The following is a 15111-nucleotide window of genomic DNA, read 5'->3' as shown; positions in this document are numbered from 1 at the left end:
GGGATGGGGAGGGGGTAGAGCAAAGGGAGGGAGTTGAGGTGATGGGTAATGGAGGAGGAGCAGAGGCAAAGGGGGGCTTAGTCTGGGAAGGCCTCTCGGAGGAGGTGAGCCTTCAGTAGGACTTTGAAGGGGGAAAGTGCTAGTTTGGTGAATTTGAGGAGGAAGGGCATTCCAGGCCAGAGGTAGGACATGAGCCAGAGGTCGACGGCAGGACAGGCAACAGCTAGGCACAGTGAAAAGGTTAGTACGAGGAGTGGAGTGTGCGGGTTGGGATGTAGAAGGACAGAAGGAAGGTGAGGTAAGAAGGGGCAATGCGATAGAGAGCTTTGAAGCCAAGAGTGAGGAGTTTCTGCTTGATATGGAGATTGATAGGCAACCACTGGAGGGTTTTGAGGAGAGGTGTGACGCCCAGAACGTTTCTGTAGAGAGGTAATCCAGGCAGCAGAGTGAAGTATAGACTGAAGCGGGGAGAGAAAGGAAGTTGGGAGATCAGAAACGATGCCGATGCAGTAATTCAGTCAGGATACGATAAGTGATTGTACTAACGTGGTTGTGGGCAGGGACTGTGACTACCCACTCTGTTGTATCGTGCTCTCCCAAGCACTTAGAACAGTGCTCCGCACACCATAAGCGCTCAATAAATACCATTGATTGATTGTATGCGGTGTATTGTGCTCTCCCAAGTTCTTAGCACGGTGCTCTGCAAATATGCACTCAATATCGTTAATAGTTTGATGTTGGGATTTTTATATCGTGAGGGCAAAAAAGACATGCTGGAGTTTACCTGGAGAGAAGAGTCCTCAAAGTTGGAAGAAGGATCTGGAAGCAGGAATGGGCTATTCTAAGAAAAAGGGTGTCCCACAGCAGACTCCTGGTGAAAGGTTCAGGCGGAGGGAGTAAAGGGAGGAAGGGAGATTTCCATTCAACAGAGGCACCGGAACAGGACCAATTCCCACCTCTGTATTATTTCCCAGGGCTTAGTACAGTGCTCTGCACACACTAAGCGCTTGATAAATACCATTACTTCTATTATTATTAATGGAAGGGCTGGATGGGGAGGGTCTGTTGAAACCACTCTCCTCCCTTTTCTCCTTTCCCTTTTCCTTCCCACTGCATCTCAGTCACTTAGATTGTAAACTCGTGGAGCCAGCAGAGGTCACGTCCTTCCCTTCTCTGACCGTCGCCTGAGTTGGGGGGCTTGGCTAGAAATCTATCCCAATTAGAGTAGGAAAAACGAAGACCACCTCTAAGGCAATCAAGGGTCAGGAAATTTGCCTATCATTAGGACCCTGAATCAGCCATCTAGAGACTCTCTTCCCCCTCTGCCCTGTCAATCGACAGTCCTAAATTCCCTTCCCAGCCCAACATCATTTCGGATTCTTCGCTCATCCCTCTCCCCTTGTCTGCTGTGTGACCTTGGTTGAGTCACTTAACTTCTCTGCACCTCAGTTTCCTCATCTCTGATCTCCCTTCCTCCTCTCTCGCCCCGCTCCAGTCTATTCACTCCGCCGCCCGGCTCATCTTCCCGCAGAAATGATCTGGGCATGTCACTCCCCTTCTTAAACACCTCCAGTGGTTGCCTATCGACCTCCGCTCCAAACAAAAACTCCTCACTCTAGGCTTCGAGGCTCTCCATCACCTTGCCCCTTCCTACCTCTCCTCCCTTCTCTTACTACCGCCCACCCCGCACGCTCCGCTCCTCCGCCGCCCACCTCCTCGCCGTCCCTCGGTCTCGCCTATCCCGCCGTCGTCCCCCGGGCCGCGTCCTCCCGCGGTCCCGGAACGCCCTCCCTCCTCACCTCCGCCAAACTGATTCTCTTCCCCTTTTCAAAACCTTACTTAAAACTCACCTCCTCCAAGAGGCCTTCCCAGACTGAGCTCCCCTTCTCCCTCTACTCCCTCTCCCACCCCCCCTTCACCTCTCCGCAGCTTAACCCTCTTTTCCCCCCATTTCCCTCTGCTCCTCCCCCTCTCCCTTCCCATCCCCTCAGCACTGTACTCATCTGCTCAACTGTATATATTTTCATTACCCTATTTATTTTGTTAATGAATTGTACATCGCCTGGATTCTATTTAGTTGCCATTGTTTTTACGAGATGTTCTTCCCCTCGACTTTATTAATTGCCATCGTTCTCGTCTGTCCGTCTCCCCCGATTAGACCGTAAGCCCGTCAAATGGCAGGGACTGTCTCTATCTGTTGCCGACTTGTTCATTCCAAGTGCTTAGTACAGTGGTCTGCACATAGTAATAATAATAATAATGTTGATATTTGTTAAGCGCTTACTATGTGCAGAGCACTGTTCTAAGCGCTGGGGGAGACACAGGGGAATCAGGTTGTCCCACATGGGGCTCACAGTCTTAATCCCCATTTTACAGATGAGGTAACTGAGGCCCAGAGAAGTTAAGTGACTCGCCCACAGTCACACAGCTGACAAGTGGCAGAGCTGGGATTCGAACTCATGAGCCCTGACTCCAAAGCCCATGCTCTTTCCACTGAGCCACGCTGCTTCTCTTAAGCAAGCTTCTCTTAGTAAGCGCTCAATAAATACTATTGAATGAATGAATGAATCATCTGCAAAATGGAGATTCAATACCTGTTCTCCCTCTTATATTGTGAGCACCGCATGAGGCCTGATTATCTTATATCTGCCCCACTGCCTAGTACAGTGCTTGGCACATAGTAAGTGCTTAACAAATCTCAGAATTATTTTTAATTGTTATAAAAATAAAAAATGGTGGTATTTGTTAAGCGCTTACTAAGTGCAAAGTACTGTGGGATACAAGGTGATCAGGTTGTCCCACATGGGGCTTACAGTTTTAATTCCCATTTTACAGATGAGGTAACTGAGGCCCAGAGAAGTTAAGTGACTTGCCCAAAGTCACACAGCTGGCAAGTGGTAAAGCCGGAATTAGAACCCACAACCTCCGACTCCCAAGACCAGGCTCTTTCCAGTGAGCCGCTGCTTCTCTAATTCAGCCTCTGCCCCAGCTGGTCAGCCTACTCAGGGTGAGCTCTGAACTGTGGTGCTTGCCCAGACTGTGGGACTATATTTCAGCTTGAAGCCTACACAGACTTTTGCTTTTGTTTTTGTTTTTATTTTCATGGTATTTGTTAAGCACTTACTCTGTGTCAAGCACTGAGGTAGGTACAAGGTAATCGAGTCAGACGCAATCCCTGTCCCACATGGGGTTCACAGTCTAAATATTCAATCTCCATTTTACAGTTGAGGAAACTGAGGCCCAGAGAAGTGAAATAACTTGTCCAAAGTTACACAGTGGGCAAGTGGCAGGACAGAGAGGAGGAACCCAGGTCTTCTGACTCCTAGAGTTGTGCTTTTTCCAGTAGACCCAGCTGCTTGACTCAGAAGCACCAAGGAAATCCAGCTGGGAGGTGTTTTTTTCGAAGATAGAGGAAGAAGCAACTTGGCTTAATGGATAAAGCGTGAGTCTGGAAGTCAGAAGGACCTGGTTCTAATCTCAGCTCTGCCGCTGGTCTGCTTTGTGACCTAGGGCAAGTCACTTCATTTCTCTGGGCTCCCAAGCACTTAGTTCAGTAGTCTGCACATAGTAAGTGCTCAGTAAAACACCACTGACTGATTGATTGATTAATTGGGCCTCAGTTACCTCACCTGCAAATGGGGATTAAGACTGTGAGCCCCATGTGGAACAGGGAGTATGTCCAACTTGGTTATCTTGTATCTACCCCAGTGCTTAATACATCGACTGGCACATTGTAATAAGCACTGGACAAATACCATAAAAAAAAGGCAGGTTCCTTTTGGCTACCAGCTGAAGAGTTGAGCCTCTGGGGCTGTCTTGGGGTCTCTGCCCAAAGAGCAGCAAGAACAGCTGAAGCGGAGGGTGAGAGAGACACTACCATCTGAGGAAATGGTAATGATGATAATAATAATAGTGGTATTTGTTGAGAGTTTACTATGTGCGAAGCACTGATAATAATAATAATAATAATGATGATAATAATGGTTAAGCACTTACTTTGTGCCAAGCAGTGTTCTAAGCACTGGGGTAGATACAAGACAATCAGGTAGGGCACAGTTCCTCTCCCAAATGGAGTTCACAGTCTTAATCCCCATTTTAGAGATGAGGTAACTGAGACACAGAGAAGTGAAGTGACTTGCCCAAGGTCACACAGCAGACATGTGGCAGAGGTGGGATTAGGACCCAGGTCCTTAGATTACCAAGCCCGTATTCTATCCACTAAGCCACGCTGCTTCTAGTACTCAGGGTAGATACAAGGTAATCAGAATGGACACAGTCCCTGTCCCACATGGGCTCACATTCTAAATCCACATTTTACTGATGAGGTAACTGAGGCACAGAGAAGTGAAGTGACATGTCCAGGGTCACACAGCAGACAGTGGCACGAGCAGAGATGGATTAGACCTCACATCCTAGAACAGTGCTCTTTCCACTAGGCAACGCTACTCCATTTTCATCATTTCTTCATGCAACTCCTCAGTCCTAATAACAATTGTGGTTTTTGTTAAGCGCTTACTATGTACCAGGCACTGTACTAAGCACTGGGGTGGGTGCAAACAAATCGGGTCGGATACCGTCCCTGTCCCACATGGGGGGCTCACACTCTTAATCCCCTCTTGACAGATGAGGTTACTGAGGCCCAGAGAAGTGAAACGACTTGCCCAAGGTCACACAACAGGCAAGTGACGGAGTCAGCATTAGGAGCCATATCCTTCTGACTCCCAGGCCGGTGTTCTTTCCACTAGGCCACACTGCTTTGTCTTGTTTGCACACGTGGCTGCTTTCCATTTGCCTCCCCCTGGCTCCTCCGGTCCCATACATCCAAGAGGCGGTCTATGTCACCATCCCGTTCTCTGCTACTTGCTCCACATCGGGCAGGGTTGCCCCGAGAGGGGCCTATTCAGCTCTGGGCACTGTCCCACAGAGGTGGTCTAATGGCTGGTCTGGCTTAGTGGAAAGAGCCCGGGCTTTGGAGTCAGAGGTCATGGGTTCCAATCCCGGCTCTGCCACTTGTCAGCTGTGTGACTGGGGGCAAGTCACTTCACTTCTCTGGGCCTCAGTTCCCTCATCTGTCAAATGGGGATTAACTGTGAGCCTCACGTGGGACAACCTGATTATCCTGTATCTACCCCAGTGCTTAGAACAGTGCTCTGCACAAAGTAAGCGCTTAACAAATACCAACATTATTACTATTATTATTATTATTACTGTCCTGGGCAGACAGGGCTGAGGCGATGAGACCCAGGGATTCGGGGCTCCTCTGTCTACACCCTGCCTCATATGGAGCACCTAGGGCCGACCTCTAATTCGACCCTACTCCTGTTCGGAACACAGATCAGCAGGCAAGGGAGGAGAACAGGGAGCCCCCACCCCACAGAGAGGCCTGTTCTGGCCCACTGAGTCCTCCTTTCCCTGGGAACCACAAGAAGAGCTTCCTGATAGGCTCGTCCCTCCCTCCTTCCCACCCGCCACTGTAGACTTTGTGTGCCAGCCTGCGTGCCTTGCCCCTGTGCCCTCTCTTATACCATTCCGTGTGCCAGCTTTTATACCAGACTGTGTACTAGCCTGCATGCCTGCCCGCGTGTCTGCAGAGGGTACCCAGAGGAAATCTGAGTCCTGCTTCACAGCTGTAGTCAGTCAGCAGACGTGACCCTTTTGTGGATGTCAGCCCGCTGGGGCCAAGTGTAAAAATTGGGAAGCCTGAAGAGAACTGAAGAGGGAGGTCTCAAATCTTTAATCTGCTAGGACAGGGTTTTTCAATGCCTTTTATTTTGGGGCCTTTCTCGGTTTTCTTAATAATACCTGTGGTGTTTGTTAATCACTTACCAAGTGCCAAACACTGGGGTAGATACAAGATAATCAGGTACCCACAGTGTCTGTCCCCACCTACCTCATCTCGCTACTCTCCTACTACAATCCAGCCCACACACTTGGTTTCTCTAATCTAACTTTCTCACTGTACCTCGATCTTGTCTATCTCACCATCCACCTCCTGCTCACCTCCTACCTCTGGCCTGGAATGCCCTCCCTCCTCATATCAGACAGATAATTGCTCTCCCCCACTTCAAAACCTTATTGCAGTCATATCCCTGCCAAGAAGCCTTCCCTGACTAAGCCCTCTTCTCCTCTTCTCCCAGATCTACATCGACCTTACTTACTCCTTCATTCATCCTGCTGCCCATCCCCACAGGACGTACGTATATATCTGTAATTTATTTTAATTAATTAATTAGTTTTAATGTCTGTCTCCCCCTCTAGACTGTGAGCTTGTTGTGGGCAGGAATGTGTCAGTTGTTATATTGCACTCTCCCAAGCGCTTAGTACAATGCTTTAAACACAGTAAGTGCTCAATAAATATGACCGAATGAATGAATGAACGGGAGAGCAGGTACTGAATTCCCATTTTCCATACAAGGGGACTAAGGCAGAGAGAGGCTCAGGGACTTGCCAAGGTCACACAGCAGGTACATGGCAGAGCTGGGATTAAAATCCAAGTCCTCTGATTTCTGGGCCCGTGGTCTTTCCATTAGGCCATGCTGCTTCTGACTAGGCCATGTTGCTGGGTTCTCTTTGAATTGTTGAATTTTTCTCCATCTACTGTCCAGGCCTTGACATTTCATACTGTGCTCATTTGAATATATTTTTATTACCCTATTTATTTTGTTAATGAGGTGTACATCCCCTTGACTTTATTAATCATGATTATGTTGTCTTGTTTTTGTCCATCTGTCTCCCCCGATTAGACTGTAAGCCCATCAATGGGCAGGGATTGTCTCTATCTGTTGCCCAATTGTATATTCCAAGCACTTAGTTCAGTGCTCTGCACAAAGTAAGCGCTCAATAAATACCAATGAATGAATTTCAAAGCAATGCCCCAGCATTTAGACCAGAGTTCTGCCAGCCTGAAGCATTTAATAATGAATCCTTGTTGCTGAAGACAATAAGGAGAGGGAGAAGATAATCTCCTCCAGCCCCAATGCTGAATGAATACGGTGATGTGGAGCCCCTTCCATTTCCAAAAGGTGCAGTCCACTCAGGAGGAAGGGGAGAGGGCAGAGAGCAGAGTGGAGCTTGAGGGAGAGGAAAGAAAGAACGGGAGAATGAAAACTGGGAAAGAGAAAGAAGGGAGAGATGGGAGAGATGGGAGAGATTGAAGCCACAAAGCCTAGTGGATAGAGCACCGGCCTGGGAGTCAGAAAGGCCTGAGTTCTAATCCAGGCTCTCCCACTTGTCAGTTGGGTGACCTTAGACAAGTCACTTAATTTCTGTGCCTCGTTTACCTCATCTGTAAACTGGGGATTTTTTAAGACTGTGATCCTAAGTGGGTTATGGACTGTGTTCAATCTGATTAATTTGTATCTTCCCAGTGCTTAGTACCGTACCTAGTGCCTAGTAAATGCTTAACAAATACCTTTAAAAAAAAAAGAAAGGGTATTCAGGTTCCACTGCCAACGCGGCTTTGTTTCCCTGCTTCTGCCAACCCAGCTGAAACTGTGGGGTTCATCAGGCCCCCTTCTCTGTAAATGTGAGAATGTGAGCCCCATGTGGAACAACTTGATTACCTTGTACCTACCCCAGCGCTTAGAACAGTGCTTGGCACATAGTAAGCACTTAACAAATGCTATTATTATTATTATTGCTCCCAGCCAGGGGATGGCTGGTTCTATTGATTCTCTCCTTAGACTTTGGGGGGAATTCTCACTCCAAACAGGTCCCAAACAGGCAACCTGGCAGGTGATATTCTCCCCACCCCCACAGTACTTAGGTACATATCTTTAAATTATCTGCTATAAATTATTTATTCATGCTAATGTCTGTCTCCCCCTCTAGACTATAAACTCGTTAGGGGCAGGGAACGTGACTGCTAATTCTGTTGTAACTGTGCTCTCCCGAGGGTTTAGGACAGTGCTCGGCATATAGTAAACGCGACTCAGTAAATACGACTGATTGATGGACGGACGGATGAAATGCCCCAGCACTGTCTATTGAAAATGGGGAAACCGAGTAAGGAGGAGGCCCCAAATAGCGCCTTCGTGGGGCCCCGTGGGGAGAATTCAGCTGGCAAAGAGCATTTCTGAAGAGGGAAGAGCAGAGATCTTGCTCTGAGCTTTTCTTCGTGTTCCAGCAGAGGGCACCTTGGCATCAGGTTCGTACCAGCTCCAGGCCCAGACCCAGGCCCCCAAGCCGCCAATTTAAAACTCGTCTCCCTCCAAGTGAACTGGTTTGAAGATTGGCCTCGTGCCCTCCGGAAAACTTGCAACAAAGATGTTTTATCCGGGCTGCCTTGCTTGATCAGATGCATTGGCTCTGTTTCCTTTCCCATCACTCCACCACCAAGTCTGGGTCGAGAGGAGATTATTTCATCCTCAGAATCAGTCGCTCCCTCCAGCCAGCTTCTCTCCGCCACCAGACAGCTTCATGAAAGCCATTGTTCATTGTGCACGATATGAATACAAGGGTCTAAATGGTAGGGAAAATCTAACAAATTTGTCCTAGAACAAGAGGGAGGGGACAAAGCAGTTGACCTAATCAGTTGTTTCGGTCTTCAGCTTCTTTGAATGATGTACATTTGTCAGTTATTCAGTATTTTCGGGAGTCTGTTAAACTCCCTGGAGAATAAAATACTTCAAAGGAGTTTCCTCACACAAATCTAGAACACCTCATTGTTTCATCCTTGTCTGTCGTTACCGTTGCCCGTGTGAAGATTTTCATGACTAAACATATGGATTTAGCGTTGGACAGGAAACCGAGAGCCCTGACCTTCGGCGTCCGCTCTGCCGCTGCCTTTCTGGATGAACCTGTGTAAATCACTGCACTGGGCCTCCCGTTCCCTACCTGTATAATGGGGTCATAATACTTAGCCTCTGTCTACCAGGACCGTTGTGCGAATACATGAGATAATACAGGGGAAGTGCCACGTTCCTAGTGTAAGGCCAGGTACCTTTATTAATCACTCAGTGGTATTTATTTATTGGCATTTATTTATTTTCTGGCTCCTTCAAGTGCTCCTCCTCTTCCTCCCACTCCCTAAATGTGGGGGTCCCTCAAGGTTCAGTTCTGGGTCCCCTTCCATTCTACATCGACACCCACTCGCTCGGAGAATTCATTCGCTCCCGTGGTTTCAACTACCACGTCTATGCAGATGATACCCAAATCTACATCTCCAGCCCTGATCTCTCTCCCTCTCTCCAGGCTCGCATCTCCTCCTGACTTCAAGAAATCTCTATTTGGATGTCCTTCCATCACCTTAAACTCAACATGTCCAAAACAGAGTTCCTTAGCTTCCCACCCAAACCCTGTTCTCTCCGTCTTTCCCATCTCTGTAGACGGCATCACCATCCTTCCCTTCTCACAAGCCCGTAACCTTGTGTTATCCTTGACTCCTCTCTCTCAATCAACTCACACATTCAGTCCGTCACCAAATCCTATCAGTCCCACCTTTACAACATCGCTAAAATCTGCCCTCTCCTCTCCATCCAAACTGCTACCATGCTAATACAATCACTCATTCTATCCTGCCTAGATTACTGTATCAACCTCCTTGATGACCTATCAACCTCCTGTCTCTCCCCACTCCAGTCCATATTTTACTACGCTGCCCGGATCATCTTTCTACAAAAATATTCGGGACGTGTCACCCCCTTCCTCAAAAATCTCTAGCTGTTGCCTATCCACCTCCTCACCATTGGCTTTAAAACCCTCCGTCACCTTGCCCCCTCCTACCTCACCTCACTTCTCTCCTACATCCCAACCCGCACACTTTGTTCCTCTAGTTCTAACCTTCTCACTGTGCCTCCATCTCGCCTGCCACCCCGCCAACCCCGGTCCACACCCTGTCTCTGGCCTGGAACTCCCTCCCTCCTCAAATCCCACGTCAATTATTCTCCCACCAGTTCAAAGCTTACTGAAGGTGCATCTCCTCCAAGAGGCCTTCCCAGACTAAGCCCCACTTTTCCTCATCTCCCACTCTCTTCTGCATCACCTTGACTTGATCCCTTTGCCCTTTCCCCCTCTCCCAACCCACTGCACTTGAGAAGCAGCGTGGCGCAGTGGAAAGAGCACGGGCTTTGGAGTCAGGGCTCCTGAGTTCGAATCCCAGCTCTGCCACTTGTCAGCTGTGTGACTGTGGACAAGTCACTTAACTTCTCTGGGCCTCAGTTCCCTCATCTGTAAAATGGGGATTAAGACTGTGAGCCCTACATGGGACAACCTGATTCCTCTGTGTCTACCCCAGCGCTTAGAACAGTGCTCTGCACATAGTAAGCGCTTAACAAATACCAACATTATTATTATTATTATTATGTATAGATCTGTAATTTTATTTATTTGTACTGATGTCTGTTTTCCCTCCCTAGATTGTGAGCTCGTTATGAGCAGGGAATGCCACCGATTATTGTTGTATTGTACTTTCCCAAGCACTAAACTAAGTGCTCTCCACACAGTAAGCACTTAGTGTATTACTGTGTATTTAATTACTGTTGTATTTAAGTGTATTTATGTTAATAAATACAATTGATTGAACAAACGAATGAATATTGAGCACTTACTGTGTGCAGAGCACTGTACTAAGAGCTTGGGAGAGTACAACAATGTTGGGAGACAAATTCCCTGTCCACAAGGAGCTTTCAGTCTATAGAGAGCTCAAAAACTTTTCAAGGGAATTGAGTTGAGGACCTAGTGGCATCATTTCAAGTGGAATCTTAATTTATGAAACAGAAACCCAAAGATGCTTTTCTGGAAGTGGACCTCAAAAAACTCTCCAGGCCAGACACTGATCTTGAAGGAAGTAACTGTGTGAGAACATTCAAGACAGATGGTTACTTATTTTTTCCCCTTGTCTTTTTCCCGGTGCTTAGCACAGCGCTTCACACATAGTAAGCATTTAGGTGATGATAGAGAAGAGTGTTAGAAATGAGGGGTGAGCTAATAATAATAATAATAATGATGTTGGTATTTGTTAAGCGCTTACTATGTGCAGAGCACTGTTCTAAGCGCTGGGGTAGACACAGGGGAATCAGGTTGTCCCACGTGGGGCTCACAGTCTTCATCCCCATTTTCCAGATGAGGGAACTGAGGCACAGAGAAGTTAAGTGACTTGCCCACAGTCACACAGCTGACAAGTGGCAGAGCGGGATTCAAACTCATGACCTCTGACTCCAAAGCCCATGCTCTTTCCACTGAGCCATGCTGCTTCAGTCCTGAGACTAAAAGCTGCATGGTGTAATGGATAGAACATGGGCCTGGGAGTCAGAAGGTTCTGGCTGCTGATGCTGACTCTGCCACTTGTCTATTGTGTGACTTGGGCAAGTCGTTTCACTTATCTGGGTCTCAGTAATCTCATCTGTTAAGAGGGGATTAAGAGTGTGAGCCCCTCATGTGGAACAGGGATGGTATCTGACCTGATTTGTTTGTACCCACCCCAGTGATTAGTACAGTGCCTGGTACATAGTAAGCGCTTACCATAAACCACAATTGCTATTAGGACTGAGGAGCTGTGTGAAGAAATGGATTAAAATGGAGTAGTGTGGCCTAGTGGAAAGAGCACAGGCCTGGAAATTGCAGGAATGGCTTCCGCCGTTTGCCTGCAGCGTGGCCTTGGGCAATTCCTTTAACTTCTCTGTGTCAGTTTCCTCAACTGTAAAATGGGGATTCAATATTTGTCTCCCTCCTACTAAGACTGTATCCAACAATAATAATAATGATGATGGTATTTGTTAAGCGCTGACTATGTGCGAAGCACTGTTCTAGATTACCTGGTATCAAACCCCAATGCCTAGAGCAGTGCTCAACACGTAGTAAATGCTTAACAAATACCATAATAATAATACTTGATACAGTGGAAAAATATTTACTCCAACTAACTGGGACAGATTATTTTAAGTCCAAATAACTGAATAAGGCTGGATGTTACTTGCTCTTAGATGGATGTTCAATATTTCTTTTTTTTTTCCTTAATGATCTAAGCTAGCTTCCATTGGAGTAATAGATGTTTGCAAAATTGAGTTTCCCCTGAACATACTTAAATATCCCCATGCATGTTTGCCTTAGAATACAAGTTTTCTCCTGCTCTGGATGTCTTCTTTTCCTGCCCGGCCAAGAGAACATTTATCTGTCAAGGAAGGAAGGGAAGGCAAAGACAGTCTGGGTAGGAGTTTTTCTGCTTTTGACAAATAACAGTGACGCTGTACTCTGTGAATCATGAAAGCCTTTCCTGGAAGAGTTTAAACGATGTTTGAGACATGACTACATTAGCCTCACAGCATTCCTGTGACATAGGGAAGGGACAGGGATTATTAGCTCCATTTTATAATGGCGACACCAATAAATTTCCCAAGGATCATCTTTCTAGGCTCTGCCTATTCATGAAAATCATTTGGATAATCCAGATCCCCATTAATATATTTTTAGGTTTAACGATCCTGGTGTTTCAGTTAGTCAGAATTTGGTATTTTGGGGGCCTGGAATATCATCAACAGCACTTATTTTGGTCTCCATATGGAAGCGTGGGTTCATATCCCACTTCTGACTCACAGTTCTTCCCTTTAGACTGTAAGCTCGTTGCAGGCAGGAGCACGTCTCCCAACTCTGTCATACTGTACTCTCCTAGGTGCTAAGCACAGTGCTTTTCACAAAGTAAGCACTCAATAAATATGATTTATTGATTGATTGATTGAGTTAGAGCCTACTGAGGGCAGGGCATCATAGTAGGTGCTTGGACTCTTGATTATTATCACTGATAATAATAATGTTGGTATTTGTTAAACGCTTACTATGTGCAGAGCACTGTTATAAGCACTAGGGTAGATACAGGGTAATCAGGTTGCCCCACGTGAGGCTCACAGTCTTAATCCCCATTTTACAGATGAGGTAACTGAGGCACAGTCACCCAGCTGACAAGTGGCAGAGCCGGCATTCGAACCCATGACCTCTGACTCCCAAGCCCGGGCTCTTTCCACTGAGCCATGCTGCTTCCCATGTCTGAAGAGGATCAGATCATCCCAGTTTCCACCTGTTGGGGAAGATCTCCAATTCCTAACTTTCTTCCTCAACATGAATGTCAAATTCAGGATTGCTGTCTTCTAAGAAACCTTAGGAAACACCCAATCTGGGGGATGGTGAAGGGCGGGGTGGAAGGAGCCTGAAACTGTGATAGCCACCTTTCTGACCTGCTCAATCCTGTCCAAGAAAAGCAATATTTAGAAATTCAAAAGGATACTCCATCCCGATGTCTGTCAGTGAATCTATACCTCCTCAGGCTCCCTGGAAGGAATTCATAAAGGGCATGTTCAGCCTTGAAGATCTTTGGACTGAACTGGATTCCCAGCTCCACCAAACAGGGCTCCCAACCCCTACGAGGAATCCATAATTAGATAATAATAATGTTGGTATTTGTTAAGCGCTTACTATGTGCTGAGCACTGTTCTAAGCGCTGGGGTAGATACAAGGTAATGAGGTTGTCCCACGTGAGGCTCACAGTCTTGATCCCCATTTTACAGGTGAGGTAACTGCGCTACCGAGAAGTGAAGTGACTTGCCCAGAGTCACACAGCTGACAGGTGGGGGAAGCGGGATTAGAACCCATGACCTCTGACTCCTAAGCCCGGGCTCTTTCCACTGAGCCACGCTAGATCTAAGGGTTCAACAAACAGGCCATATTAGGCTACTTTGGCCATGAAAGTGGAGCATCAGGGTGATTCCTAGAGAGACGCAGGGCTTGGAGAAGTCGCCTGATGCTGGGTTGTTGGTAGGCAGTGATGGAGTAGGAAGGGTTTTTAAAGAGCTTAATAACTTTTTGACTCAGCAACGGAATCAACTATTGCCAGAATCAACTAGACCGTGAGCTCGCTGTGGGCAGGTAACATGTCTATCAACTCTGTTTAGTGTATTCTCCCAAGTGCTTAGTACAGTGCTCTGCACACAGTACGTGCTCAATAAATACAACTGATTGATCGATCGCAGATTGGTCTTAAATCGCTCCTTCCCTCGCTGAATCACGTAGTCCCAGGACGGCGTCGGTCCTGTCATAAGAGGCCTTAGAGTCCTTGGTCTTGGGCAAAGTCCTAATTCACCCCACCCTAGGGATGGCCCAGCATACCCCACCCCCACACCTCCTCACCAAGGGAACACAAGGATGAATGGGTCCTAACTTGAATTTAAGACGTTTGGGGAGGAAATGGACTGGATCCAGACCTACAGGTAGGGAAACTGTGAGACAATGTCTTCTTTGCTAGTTTCTGCTGTTTCCTTGTGTCACAACTCTCCCTCTCCCCGCCACCCACGCACATGGACAGCTCCTTCTCCTTTCCCTCAGCTCCACCAGCGTTCTTTCTTCCTCACTGTATTACTGGTCACCTTTCTCTGCCAGGCAGGCCCTTAATTTGAGAGTAAGTAATTGTAGCTCTCTCTGAACTTGCCTTGTTTTATACTGTCTAGTCATGTCCAACCCATAACAACTCCATGGACACATCTCTCCCAGATCGCCCCACCTCCGTCTGCAATCGTTCTGGTAGTGGATCCATAGACTTTTCTTGGTAAAAATACAGAAGTGGTTTACCATTGCCTTCTTCCACACAGCAAACTTGACTCTCCGCCCTTGATTCTCTCCCATGCCTCCGCTGCCCAACACAGGTGAGTTTTGAGTTGCAGCAGATTGCCTTCCACTCGCTAGCCACTGGCCAAGCTAGGAATGGAATGGGTCTGCCTTTGCTTGACTCTCCCTCCCGTAGCTGAGACGGGTAGAGTACCGGAAACTCTCCAGGTGCGATACTGAGGAGGGACTCTCCAAGTTATCCCTTCCATAATGCTTTTCTTTCCTTACTAAGATGGTTGTGGATGGACCGCGTGGGTACCAGACACACAGAACTGTGACATCACCCACGCTATGCTAGGCAGAGTGAGTAATATAAAGATGCTTCATGCACACCATTTTGAGGAAGTCTAGGTCACCCGAATTGAGAGCATTTCCCTGGGGGAACCCCTGACCTCTTCCCTGACTTCAGAGTGCTTAGTTCCTGGGGCTCTGTAACGTGGTCACCGATGCCGAGGCAGGGGACTTAGCAGGAGTCAAGGTTGAGGGATGCTGGATAATTAAAATAAAAACATTTGTACTCTT

The 15111-nt window shown here is 47.3% G+C and overlaps 1 non-coding gene across 1 annotated transcript; it reads right to left on the bottom strand.

The window, feature by feature from the left end:
* Positions 1-14637: 14637 nt before the first annotated feature.
* Positions 14638-14776, bottom strand: LOC114812723. Its single transcript, XR_003760374.1, has one exon. It is a non-coding gene; the product is annotated as a small nucleolar RNA SNORA7 (small nucleolar RNA).
* Between the last annotated feature and the right edge of the window lie 335 nt (positions 14777-15111).

The sequence above is a fragment of the Ornithorhynchus anatinus genome, chromosome 5, assembly GCF_004115215.2.
Source record: "Ornithorhynchus anatinus isolate Pmale09 chromosome 5, mOrnAna1.pri.v4, whole genome shotgun sequence".
Lineage (NCBI taxonomy): Eukaryota > Metazoa > Chordata > Mammalia > Monotremata > Ornithorhynchidae > Ornithorhynchus > Ornithorhynchus anatinus.
Note: the sequence above shows the minus strand (reverse complement) of the source record. Positions and strands in the feature narration are given on the sequence as shown.